Genomic DNA, 13960 nt, shown 5'->3' on the forward strand with positions numbered 1-13960 from the left:
TAAAGAAGAGGGTCTGTCTTCTAGGGTGCCTCCACAAAAGCCCTGGAGGAGTACCAGAGGTCAGTTAGAACAAGACCTCTGGGATGCTTCTGTCCATGTGGCTCCCCAAGTACACTTTAGATCTAACAGAAACAGGGCCTTTAAAACTCTGGTCTTAACAGATAAAGTGCTCACTGTGCAGCCTGGTGACCCGAGTTCAATCCCCAGAACCCTTGTAAAGGTGAAAGGAGAGAACTGACGCGCAGATTTCTCCTCTCACCTCCACATGTGCATCATGCAGTACACGCCTGTGCTCACATGTTCATACACAATAATACTAAATAACAATTTATAAAAACTCAGGCCCATGTATTCTCTTCACAGTTCTCATAATTCTCTAGCCTGCCTGCTCTCCACCAAAACTGTGTGATAGTTTTGTTTGTTCAGGTATGGAAAGAACTCACAACTTTCCTCAAACTCTTCAGTGAGACCACGACACAGGAAACAGTTCAGGGACAGTTTCTGAAGTGTTTTTCTCTGAGAGGAGCCTTGAGAGATGTAAGACAGTACCCATGGGAGAGTGAAGGTGACCTTCCCCGCAGAGTGTCTGCTCCCATGCCCGCTGGAGTGGAGCTGTGTCCACTGACTAGACAAACGGCCGCTGCTGAGGGGAAGGAGCCTGTAAGGGACGTGCCTGTCTGCTTTCTCTGCAGGTCCACCGCGGCTGTTTTCACTGGCGGACCCAAACGTGTGACTAGTCAGTTGAGAGCCAGGGTTCTAGGCTCTGAAACTCAGCTTAGAAGAAATGTAAGGCAATGATAACCACATGGCCACTGCAGACAGAAAACTTTCTCTACTGTCTGTGTTTTGAGCAGTGTGACTTTGTACTGTCCTCCAGGATGAACTAGATAAAGTAATGGCTGTGCAGGTCACTGAGTAATGTGAGATTAAAATATAAACTGGCAAAGAGACAAGCAGCCTCCTACCAAATTGATGGCACCAAGTTAACAAGTGATCTGTAATCCTCCCTGGCAAAAATTAGGTATCAGGACCATTGGCCTGTTAGTATCCCTTCAAGGTCCAGGTGCTAGCCCTCTGCCTGCCTGCATGTGACTGCTGGGGTGAAGGTAGAGACATAGGCCCACCACAGTCAACATCAGCAAATCCTTGAAGGAGATTGCTTTTCAAAGAGCAGGAATCAGATTTTCTCTCTCGTTTCCCCTCAGACACGATCATTTTTATAGTAGTGGATCATTTCCACTATCGAAGTGATTTGAGATGATAGTGGCTGTGGGTTGGGTCCTTCATGGACTCTGTTTATTCAAAGTCTGATGAACATAGCTGCCACATTCAGCATGTAGACTTTTAGATCAGGTGTTATGTTCCTCTGACACCTGCGACACTTCTTGACCTATAAATAATGAAGAAAACAGTCTCATCTGTTATGATGGAATTTTTCCTCCTTGGTCTCCAAGACAGAGAGTAGGCCAGATAATTCCTACAGAACAGAACAGGGTCCAGAGACTGGTCACTGAGCTCAGGCTAGATGCCATGTAAGGGTAAAAGTTGAGGATAGTAACAAGGGAATCTCACCAGGAAGTGGGGGGTAGTGGGCTGCATGGGCGGCACATAGGGTAGGATCCAGGGTTAATGAAAAGAGGAAGCAGTTGTTTGTGGTCACACCGTGATGTAGAGTTATGCCAGGCAGTTGTGGCACATGCCTTTAATCCCACCACTCGGGAGGCAAAGGCAGTAGGATCTCTGTGAGTTCAAGGCCAGCCTAGTCTACAGAGTGAGTTCCAGGAAAGGTGCAAAGCTACACAGAGAAACCCTGTCTCAAAAAACAAAACAAAAGATTGTAGAGTTGGAACAATTATGTGTCCTAACAGGGCCAGGATGTCCTGGGTGTGTTGGGACTAAATTGCATAGAAATGAAGGTCACTGGGGCTGCGTGTTCTGGGGCTGTTTCCAAGATGGAATTACTCATCCCTCCCTCTGGCATTTTGGACATCTGCCTGCTGTATCTCTACAATGATAGCCCTCTCTTTATGCCCTGATTTTAATCATTTGCCCCCTATGCTGCATAAACAATTTAAAAACAGGTAGAATGTCTTAATCGTCTCGTAAACTCAAGGAACAGCATGTGTGCACTGTAGTAAGGCTCACAGTGAATGAGAACTTGCCAGGCCTGAGCCCTGTGTGCAGCCTGACAGACATGTGTGCAGCCTGACAGACATGCTCCCTAGAAAAGTGGGTCTTGATTATGGGTGAGAGGTGACTGTGACGACTTCGGAGAGCCTGGTGGCTCTTAAAAGCCCCAGAGTCTAAGAAATGGCAAAGCGTTGGGAATTCAAACACGTTCCATAAATGCAGGGGCGATGCTACGCTGTTTATTCCACTTTCTTCCTTTTCCCTGGTTTTCAGTCTTGTTCTGTTTTCCCCCACTTTGAAGTACATTAGTTACCATGGAAACAGTGATGTCATTGGAATTCATTGGTATGGACAGAGTTTAGTGATGTCTGCAAGAACGTTTTGGAGTTCATTTAAATGATTTCTTAACTCCATGCATAGCTTGGGAAAGGAGGAAAGAGATGAAGGATTCAATTCTGCCCTCTGCCTGAAATGATAAAAAACTGGGACAAATCTTTGATTATGGCAGGATTTGTAGGTAGACATCTTCAGACACATAAGAATGTTTAGCCTCATCCATTTTTAATAATGAGTAATTTGTGTATGGTTTCATTCCGGCCCACTCTGTTACCTCCTTTTCCAAGAGCACCTCATGTTCCTTGCTTCTTTTTTTACCTCCTGAGTGTTTTGGCCTCACAGGGATTTTCTTGCTTGGTCTTTTCTCTGGGAACTAACTCAGCTCCTGAAAAGCACCACAGTGTGTGTTTACTCTCTTATTTCTTAGTTATATAAGGGCTGGTGTAACTTTAATTCTGCAAACGGTTAACTGACATGTTCCATGAGTACATATTTGCTGATACTTGGTGTTCTTCATGGTGAAGCATTGTGTTCCAGTTTGCTTTCTGTTGCTGTGATAAATGCCATGACCAAGGGCAACATGGGAGGAAATGGTTTCTTTCATCTCAAGTGTCACTCTCCAGCGCTGAAGGAAGCCAAAGTGGAAACCACGGAGAAATGATGCTTCTTGGCTTACTTCCCTGGCTTGCTCAGCTACCTTACACAGTCCAGGCCCACCTACCCAAGTCCACAGTGGGCTGGATGCTCCTTTATCAGTTGGTAATCCATAATTACTCAGCTGAGGTTTCCTCTTCCCTGGTGACTCTAGCCCATGTCAGGCTGACAAAAGCTGGCCTGCATGGACTGAATGTCTGTGATGACCTCAGAAAGAAAAGCAGTGCCTTTTGCTGAGTACTTTTGACCGGCTGATCAGCTGTGATGCAGGAGGGGCCCTACAGTCTGAGAATAAGAACATTTCTCCTCTGGGCCAGTGGGCCTGGTGTTGGGATAGCCTTTATTTAATTTGCTGCTTCTCATAGTTTTGTAATTCCGGACATGGTGGCCTGTTGATAAAGTCATTTCCATCCTGGGGAACCCATGTTCATTTTTCAGATTTCAGCTCAGGAGTTACTTGCCCTAGGTTTTTTTGGTTTTTTTTTTCCTTCTCCTTTTAATATGCCACATAAAGTTAATGATGCTTGCTGTCAGCTCCTTATACACACATCCAGTTCACCTCTCACCCCGTTACAGGTTTATCTGTCTGTCTTCACAGAACAGTCTAAGTTTCTGGGTGTCAAGGGAACCTGCCTTAACCATCCTGCCCAGCTCAGCCGCCTGGCACACAGACATACTGTCCCTGCGTCCCACAGTAGATGCCGTCTCCTGCCCACTGTTCATCTTCCCTTGTGCATAGGTGACTGTGTCCTTTTCTCTGTCACAGTCACCTTGGTGTTCCACTTCTGCAGCATGCCTACATCCCACGTGTCCTCAGAGTCTTCCTTCCGCACGCCGCTTCCCACCTGAGCACACTTTACCGTCACTTTTCACTTAGGAAATCTCTTTTCATCCTTAGGTACCCAGACTAAACAAACGGACTTTTCTCTTGGACTTGGCGTAGCACTGTTAACTAGGAGAGCTCTTCCTGTCCATGGCTTCATGTGTTCTTTCCACCTTTCATGTTTGCAGCTCCAAACTGTAGGCTCCGTCGGTGGAGGGATCACCTACCTTGGTCTGTGTCTCAACCTGCAGCTGCTTACTAAATAGGTACTAGATGAATGATCTGGGGAGGATCTTTCTTATTAGGTCTAGGGATACTGAGTTTGAAAACTCAGGCAAGTACAGCAGTGTTGAGGATTGCTCAATTGGTCTGTAACTGAGATCTGGACTTTTCTAATGAGGGGAACCAATTAAAAAGCTGACCAAGAAATAGATGCACCTAGGACAGAGCTTTAGAATGTTTTCATCTGCTAGAGATTAAGAGGAAGGATGGGCTCAAGAATGCATAGAGCAGAAAGGAAGTAGCAGGATGATCAGAGGTGTCACAGTACAGTGTGGTGCACAGTTGGTCATGAATCCGTACAGGAAAAGATATAGCCAAAGGTCTTACAGAACATCGGCCTAAGTTCTTAAGAGAAACAAACCCTCATTTCCTGACATTTACAGTTATAAACACACATCCACGTGCCTTTCTAGGGGATCGCTGTGTGAAACACACTGGTGGGGTGATGGACAGTCAGAGCCTAATCACGAACAGTGGCAGTGAGAGGAGGGCCTCGAATATTGGAGGAGGATTGGCAGGCCTGGAGTTGACTGCCTAGGGGTTCAGACCAAATAAGCAGAAGTCAAAGGAACTTGGGGAGTTAACTTTCCATTAATACATCTACCAGGAGCAGATTTTCTGCTCAGCGTGACAACGAAGTAGTTTTACTCTCTGTGTGTTAAGTGGTCTCGTCCCACCTGTTTCCCCTTCCATGCTGCTGTAGGTTGGATGTGGCTTGTCCTCCCGAGGGTCCTATACCAGTTGGCTTGGTTTCAGGGTGGTAGTGGGATCTTTAAGAGGCGGTGCCTTTTTTAGGTCACTGGGGCCATGTTCTCAGAAGAGATTGTGGGACCAGTTAATTATAAGAGTAAGTATAACCCAAATCACCTCTAGCTTTCTGCTTGCAGATATGATTTCCCCCTTTCTATAAGCTCCTTCCATATGCCATGAGATATTTATGACTATGTCCTATAATTTCCAAAACTGTGAGCACAGTCTCTTTATCATCAGATACTTTGTTATAGCAATAAAAAAAAAACAGAAAAATAAAGTTGTACTTAAAGAAGTATTGTCCCAAAGTAGCTATATAAGTTTGCACTCCCACCAGCCATGAAGGAGTGTTCCCCTTGCTCCACATCCTCTCTAGCATGAGCTGTCATTTGTGTTTTTGATCTTAGCTATTCTGATAGGTGTAAGATGGAATCTCAGAGTCATTTTGATTTGCATTTCCCTGATGGATAAGGATGTTGAACATCTTCTTAAGTGTTTCTCAGCCATTTGAGATTGTTCTGTTGAGAATTCTCTGTTTAGCCCTGTAAATAATAATCCATTTATAATTGGGTTATTTGGTTTGTTGATGTATAGTTTCTTGTGTTCTTTATGTTTTATAAGTCAGTCCTCTGTTGGATGTGGAGTTGGTGAAAATCTTTTCCCATTCTGTAGAATGAGCAGTGGTTTCTCAAAAAATTGGGAATAAATCTTCCACTCTTGGGCATATACCCAAGGAATGCTCAACCATACCACAAGGACACATGCTCAACTATGTTCATAGTATAGCTTTATTTGTAATAGCCATAACCTGGAAACAATCTAGATATCTCTCAACTGAGGAATGTATTTTTTTAAAAAAAAATGTGGTACATTTACACAATGGAGTATTACTCAGCTGTTAAAAACAAGGACACCAGAAAATTTGAGGGCAAATGGATGGACCTAGAAAAATTCATCCCAAGTGAGGTAACCCAGACTGAGAAAGATAAAACATGGTATATACTCACTCATAAGTGGATATTAGCTGTAAAATAAAGGATAACTGTGCTGCAATGCACAGACCAGAGAGTCTTGGTAATAAGGAGGGTTCATGGGGGTAATGCCCAGATCTCCCTGGGAAGGGGAAATAGAAGAGATTTCATGAGTGGACTGAAGGTGGTTAGAGATGGGAACATGAGGGATCAGGTTGTGGTGTATAGAGGGGGAAGACTGAAAAGTACTGAAAGAGACTACTAGAAAGGGGGTGCATTTTGGAGTCAGATAAAAATGTGGCACAAGGGAATCTCCCAGGAATCTACAAGGATGACCCCAGCTAAGAGTCCTAATAATAGCAGATTCATAACCTGAACTGGCCATCTCCTGTGACCAGACTGGTACCTTACCCAATTGTCATCAGAGAGGCTTCATCCAGAAACCTATGGAAACAGATGCAGACCCACAGCCAAACATTAGGCAGAATTTGGGGAACCTTGCAGGAGATGGGGAGAAGCGATTGTAGGAGTCAGAGGGGTCAAGGACACCACAAGAAAACCCACAGAATAAAATAACCTGGGCTCACAGAGATTGAACTGACAACCAGGGAGCCTGCATAGGACTGACCTAGGCACTCTGCATATATGTGACAGTTGTGTAGCTTGGTCCTCTTGTGGGACTCCTGACAGTGGGAGCAGGGGCTGTGTCCAACTCTTTTGCCCTACTCCTCATACTGGGTCACCTGGCCACATGGGAGAGGTGCTTAATCTCACTGCAACTTAATATGCCAGGTTTTATTGATACTCGTGGGGGAAACCTGCCCTTTCCTGAACAGAAATGAAGGAATAAATTGGGGGATGGGAACAGAGAGGGGAGGGGGAAGGGGCTGGGAAGAGAGGAGGGAAGGGAAACTGAGGCTGGGATGTAAAATAAATAAATTCATATGTATATAAAAAGAAGTTGTTATTGCCTTACATCACACTGTTTAAATTCTCTTGAGCAATACATGTTGACCACTTTACATATATTGTATCGCCCATGACTTCCTTTTGACAGTAAGGAATTTTATCACTTTTTAGAAAAATGACTTTTACCCTTTATAAAAATATACCAGTAATAATAAAATAAAACATACTGCATCTTAGCCATAATTTCATCTTAGAGAATAGATGCGGGCTCATCTTTGTCTTTCCACAAGGTCTCTTAGAAGTTTTCATGTGCTCCAAACTAGAGGCCCTTTCTAAGTTAGTTAATGAATTAGGCTCCTCTTACCCTCACCACACCCCTGGAGGATGAGGAGGACATCATTTCCCCCATTTTACAGGGAAACATACATGGATTTGTCCATCTGTTTAGTGGGGCACTGAGCTCCACTAGTCACCCCCAAGCAGTCTGTTCTTTCCTGGGCTCACAGTCTCCCCTGTGAATGTGCAGCCAACCTGGAATTGAGGTTGGTGCTGTGGGCATCCTGGAATATCAGAGGCATTCTAGGAGTCTAGTGTTTGCTTCTCCTTGAGCTTCACTTGTTCAAGTAAGGAGAGAAAGTAGAGGAAGCGAGAACACAGTGGGCTGCAGCCATGGACCCCTAGGTTCAGACGACAGCCAAGAGACAGATGGACAGTGAGAGAAAGGCAGCCATGACCACGATCTCTGAGAAGCCTGAGGCTTGACAGCGGTCCTGAGTGCAGAGGAGGATGAGAATCGGCCTGTCTGTAACAGTGCCTTTAATTAATATGTTAAATTGCTCTACTAAACTGTATTGACTATCATTATCCAAGGCTACTTGCCTCCATGAATAAAGTCCCTTAGTCCATTTACTTGTCATCCCGTTTCCACATACAAATCAGTGGCCTAGACTGAATTTTAGCTTTGTAATTTATTATGTGACCTAAAGCAGATAATTCAGCATCAGGTTTCTCATCCATGAAACAGGGGCAGTAATCCCCACCCCACTGGTCATAACGGCAATTGAGTAAGATTGTGTATCCAGTGCTTGGCATGACGTAGTGTATTATACTATGATTAGTGGCTCTGACTGCTACTGTTTCTGTGGCAGACTTCAGAAACCAGTATAAATCCTTGTAGAAACTTAAGAATGCAAGGTCTCGAAAAGCTGTACCTCATGGACTGTGCTTACCTCTCTGTTCCCTGAGAGGTGTGTAGACACAGGCATCTCCATTCATTCGTCCCATATCAGACTCTTGTAAAGGAAAAAAAAAACAAGATCACCCACCTTATTTTTAAAATTATAGTATCTGTATGCGTGCTTCAGATAGACCCAACTCAGGCGCAGGGCCAACGGAGAACAGAAAAGCACTTACAAATCTAGTCTATTTCCATTACCGCTATTCATTTCTCTACTTACCAGTGTGCTGCCCCTCCCCCCACACATGCTGTTTCTTAAAACCTAGCTTTTAATGCTTGTGACAGGTTCCAGCCAGCATTTAACCTGATCGTAACCTTGAGAAACTGGATTATATAGTGGCCTGACAATCTTACTTGTTGCTTACCTAAATCAGAGTTTAAATGAAGAGAAGAATTTAAAATTTTGAGCCTGCTTAATTCAGTACATTTAGACACAAAACTCCAATATTCAGAGCAATGTTGATATTTCAAGAGAGTCAATTTTAAAATGTTAATAAAAGAAGTAGCATTCCGAGCCAGTGATGGCTAGGAATTATGCAGGAATAACATGTAAAATGGGGGTGGTGGCTGATAGTAGTGAGCCATGTACTATTTGCTTTCTTCCAGTAAAACTAGCTGAGGTAAAAAGGAAAAAAGGAGCTCATACTTTGATGAGGCATTAAACATGATTGAGCGTGCTTACAGCTGCAGCTCCGTGGCATTATGTAAATGAAGCTAGCACAGAGCTGCTGTTTTTAATGTGTCTGCTGTCAAAGGACACACACAGCAGCTCTACAATAAACATAAACAGCTTAGCAATGTCTAAAGATTCACAAGGTGGGAGGCTGTTTTGTTTTAGTGTGGATCATGTAGACATCAGTTATTTCCTATTTAGGAGAAGAGTCTCTATGAACAAAATTGGAATATGGATGTTCTAGATTCTTCCATTCCAGACCTCAGTGGCTGGAGAACACTCTCACATCAGGAAGTACAGTGGCTTTTAAGCTCCTTACTCACACTCTCCCTGCAGGCTTTCCCATAACTAACCCTGTTCTAAACGGTCATTTGTCATGCAGTCTGCATTTGTTAATAATGGATTTCTACTTTTTAATTATTTAAGGAGAAAATATATGACACATATATATGACAAACTATGCATCTAGTATTCATATATATATATGTGTATGTATGTATAGACACATAAATAATATATGTATACCATAAATGACTGGAGAGAATTGCTACCATGGAGTTGTCCTCTGACCTCCATGTATGACCATAGCACACATGCACACACACAATGACAACAATCATTAATAGTAAATCTAATCAGTTAATTAAAATATTTATAATAAACCTCAAAACCCAATAACGTATTTTTGTGCATCTTTGTACATTTTATATTAGATAGGATGACTTCCAAAGTACACTCATGGTCAGAAGTTGTCCAGGGTAGCAATGTCCACTGGAAATATAAAGTAAGCTTTAAATATAAATTTGGGGTAGCTATATTTTTAATGTAAAAATAAGACAAAACAGGTAAAGTTAAATTTAACCATACTTTAAAAATATAATTTTGATATGAAATCCATTCAAAAAATTATAAAAAGTTATCCAAGGGATTTTTTAAATTTTTTTGTGTGTGTATACAAACAAGTGCATAATGTGGTTGGGGAATTCGTATTCCATGCTGCCTGTGTAAATATCGGAGAACCACTTTGTGGAGCTGGCCCTCTCTTCCTATCTTTGTGTTCTGAGAATCACACTCAGGTTGTCAGGCTTGCCTTTACCCACTGAGCCATCTTGCTATCCTTCCCTGAGGAATTGTTACTATTCAGTAAGAAAAAATAATAGTTTGCAAAAACAGGCAGAATGCCTGAATAGGCCCATTGTGGCAGCTGACATACAAATGACCAAAAAACGTACAATGTGCTCGGCTTCAGCACAGTTATGGCCAGGCAAATTCAAACCACTGTAGGAATGATATCTGGGTATAATATAGTACTCAGACTTTAAAAAAGGAAATGTAAAAGCATTCATAGAAGCTAATTTATAATATCCAAGGCTCAGAAACAGCCCATATGTACAGTAATGGAAGAGTGGGTTATAGAATGTTGGGGCTCCATGGAAATGGATTACAAATAGATGAATCACATGGCAAGAAAAGAGCTTCATTGTATAATTCATTCCTATAAAATTCAAGGTCAGATATAATTAATTTGCTGTATTAAAATCAGGTTTGTAAGTTTCTTTGAGAACTATTCTCAGGTATACAGGAAACATCTAGAGTCCTGCTGGTGTTTTTTTTTTTTTTCCTTGACACAACCTTAGTAACGTGAGTGTGCTTACTTCACAAGGCTATACAGCTGTCCACTTCGGATTTGTGTACTTACGTATGTGTGGACGTGTTCATGGTATACTTTGATTCAAGTCCTTAAAAATAAATAACTTGTGAACCTAAGTTGCAGAAATGTTTTCCATGTTCTTAATCCTCTAAGTCATTGACGGCCTGAATTTCACTTAAATGTGTCTCAGTCAAGACCAGTGCCATCATCAGTGTTTAGTAGCCACATGTGGCTGATGGCTCCTTTATTGATGGGCTGCATACCCCTGTCATTTTGGGGCTTCTCTGGGGTTAGATGTAGTCTCCCTTTCCTGTAATGACATGTTTCTTAATATCATTGAAGTCCTATTTCATTATAAATGCTTGAGCTTATCTCTAGAGTTTCTTTGTGTCTGCCTCCAACGTGTCAGGTTTACCTCTTGTTTTTCCCGAGTGTTGTTTTGCCTTTCACATGGAGCGTCTTGTTTGCATGAAGTTAGTGTCTGTGCAGTGTAGATGGTGGGCTAAGATGCACTAGTTTCCACGTGGCCACAGCTGCCCTGCAAGCACTTCTGGTTCCCACGATAAAGCAATGACATCCAGACAGAGGTCTTTTCTAGGCTCCATGCTGTTCCAATACCGCCAACTTTGCTGCTGTTGTTAATATTGAAGCAAAGTGGTATATGGCTGAAGTTCTTGAGACAGAAATTCTAGTCAAGTGCAGTTAGTTTATCCAGACAAACGAGGAAGCAGTCTTAGGGCGTTTACACTCAAGCTGGACAATGTCACATTAGTATGAGAGCTCAGTGTTTCAGCCCTCACATGATGGTTTGTTTGTTTGTTTGTTTTTTTAAATTTCACTTTTGTCAATTATTGGTGCTTCATATATCCCAATCCATATTTATGCTTTATTTATGTGTGTTCATGTGTTATAGCACATGTATTTTATAGTATTATTATGTTAATTTCATAATAAAATATAAAATTGGTATTACATGGAAATCATAAAGTAGAAACTCTAGAAAGAAAATTTATTTTCTTCCTATCTTTGTATCAGCTACGGCAGGGTGGGGTTATGAGCATCAATAATTGTCTGGTGGTTTCAGTCAACAGTAGCTGGCTTCTCTTGTTCTGCATGTCTGTTTTCTCTTGTTAGGCATGTCTATTTTCTCTGGATCATACTCAATCATGGCATCGATATCAACACAGCAGCCACTGGCTGGACACCAGGACAAAGAGGACAGACGGGGGGTGGGGTGTTAGCCCCCAGATCTTGACTGAAGTGACATTTCTACCCACATTGCTTTGGTCTAGACACACTGCATGTCCTCACCTAACTAGAAAGGGGGAAATCCTTACTTTGTGCCCAGGAGGAGAACTCGGTATATTTTAGATGGATGATCATCTCCCACATGATTGATTTTGGAGCAGCACATGGCCCTGAATTTGTGTTTGTCCAAGAAAATTAAACACACAAAGACAAACTCATTTTCTTTTCTCATTGTTTCATGTTGTTTTTAAACCTCTGAATAAAATTACTGTAGTACAGGCATGGAGGCCTTTCCTATCCAAATCTTTCCCGTGCCTTCACTTTGCACTTGTAGAATGCTGACATCCGAATACCCGGTGCAAGTTCTCCCCGTTCAGCTGCAGGCCGCACCCCAACCCACCCAGGACTCACGTGGCCTTGCAGTTTCCAAAGGGAGACATATACTTCCTACTCATGATTAAATGTTTTTCTTTCCTTGTATTTGCCTGGCTTTTCTGTAACTTTTACGTCAGGTCTTTCCTCAAAGAGACCGTCTCAGATGCTGGAGTCGGTAAATCCTCTCCAGTCTGTCCTCTCATAACATTCTGTACTTTACTTCCAGGATAAACCTTTTTTTGTTCAATCCATTTCTCCAATTACAGCTCTGCTCGCCCACTGTATGCTCTCCCTTGGGTCTAGCCCAGTTAGCGGCGGCGGGTAAGCACACATTAAATGCTATTTGGTTCTACCTGTATATTTTATGTCTGTGACATTTATGCAGTCTGCGGAGAATGTGTGTGGGTGTTTCTGTAGTCCACAGGGGACAGTTTGATCATGAGAAGTGAATCACAGAGACTGCAGGTACATTTATGCTACACCCATATGCCATGGGGCCAAGACCTTCCAGATTCAGAATGCTTTTCCTGGTCTCTCTAAATTAAAATGCAGCAACCTAGATTTTCACTTTCTTTAAGTGTTTTTCATGTTCTCTTTTATTATTGAGTAATGTCTTTTATGTTTAAGTTGAAAGCCCTAAAGTCAGGGTATATATAACATTCAACATAAATGGCACTTAAACTGCCCAAGCAATGGGGACATTATGTAGTCACAGTCAATAAACAAATAAACCCTATGATACTGTTTTTGCCTCGCTTTCTGGAGGTGGTGCTGAATTACCAAAACATGGTGTGATTTATATTCTGTAGTACTTTGCATCAGCAAAAACGGTGTGTATGAGCTGCTCTGAAAGGCTGTGCTGTATGCGACTCCGTCACTGCCTGTCTTCACTCCCGTGTGCGTAGACAGCCCTCATCTTCCCTGCCCCTCCCTTCAGAACTATAATAATCTTGTCACCTTTCTGTCTGTCGGTGTCATTGTGGGCCGTCAATGGCAATTCTTCATTTAAGATGCAAATGACCTACTACTCTCCTCCAGTGACATCTTCTGGTGGAGCAGATGGGACGGTATGGACATGGTTGCCCCTGCTCTCACCATGGTACTCCGCGGTCCTAGTCCAGAAGAGAGCCACTCCTTAAATTCCTGTGAACGTGAGATTACAAGAAGCATGGGTGCAGGTGGTGTTTGCGGAGCCTGTGTGCTCATTCAATGGTGCTATTGAATGATGATGTTTCTCAAAGGTCTATGTTATACCTAAAGCCAGGGAACCTCAAGAGACGGGAACTGTAGGTGGAATTTTAAATTTAAATTTTATTCAAGTGGCAGCAGTGAGAGCCGAAGAGAATCTTCTGCTAACTTGTGTTTCCTCAGAGAGTGGGGATGGTCAACACTCTGGGAGCCGCGTTCGTGTGTAGGAATGATGAGCATTAATGTGCTCTTCTGATTTGTCGCTGTTCTCATTGCTGTGACCAGAGTGCCTGAAAGAAGGAGAGATTTAATTTGCTTCACAGTCTCAGAGGGGTCAGGCCTCAGTTGTTGACTCCATGTGGTGGGGGAGCATGTGAGGAGGAAGTCGTTCACTTTGTGTTGGACCGGAAGCAGAGGAAGAGGGGAAGAGGACAGACAGACAGGTAGACAGACAGAGGCAGAGACTGAAGAGGTTAGAGTAGGATAGCAGGTGATTATTCCAGTGATTTAATTCCTCAAGCTGGATTCCTCTTCCAAGAGTTGCCAGGAGCACAGCTGGAGAGCAAGCTTTCCATACACGAGCTTCTGGGAGACTGACTATTCAAAGCATAACACCCCCTGACCCTGACCTTCCCCTCCACCCTCTGACCCTGACCTTCCCCTCCACCCTCTGACCCTGACCTTCCCCTCCACCCCCTGACCCTGACCTTCCCCTCCACCCTCTGACCCTGAC

At 43.0% G+C, this 13960-nt stretch overlaps 1 protein-coding gene across 6 annotated transcripts in view; it reads left to right on the plus strand.

Moving 5' to 3' along the window:
- Window positions 1–13960, plus strand: part of Nubpl (nucleotide binding protein like) — a 198427-nt gene that overhangs the window by 173116 nt on the left and 11351 nt on the right. The gene's annotated exons all lie outside the window — the stretch shown is intronic.

This window comes from Onychomys torridus, chromosome 14 (genome assembly GCF_903995425.1).
Source record: "Onychomys torridus chromosome 14, mOncTor1.1, whole genome shotgun sequence".
Taxonomy (NCBI): Eukaryota; Metazoa; Chordata; class Mammalia; order Rodentia; family Cricetidae; genus Onychomys; species Onychomys torridus.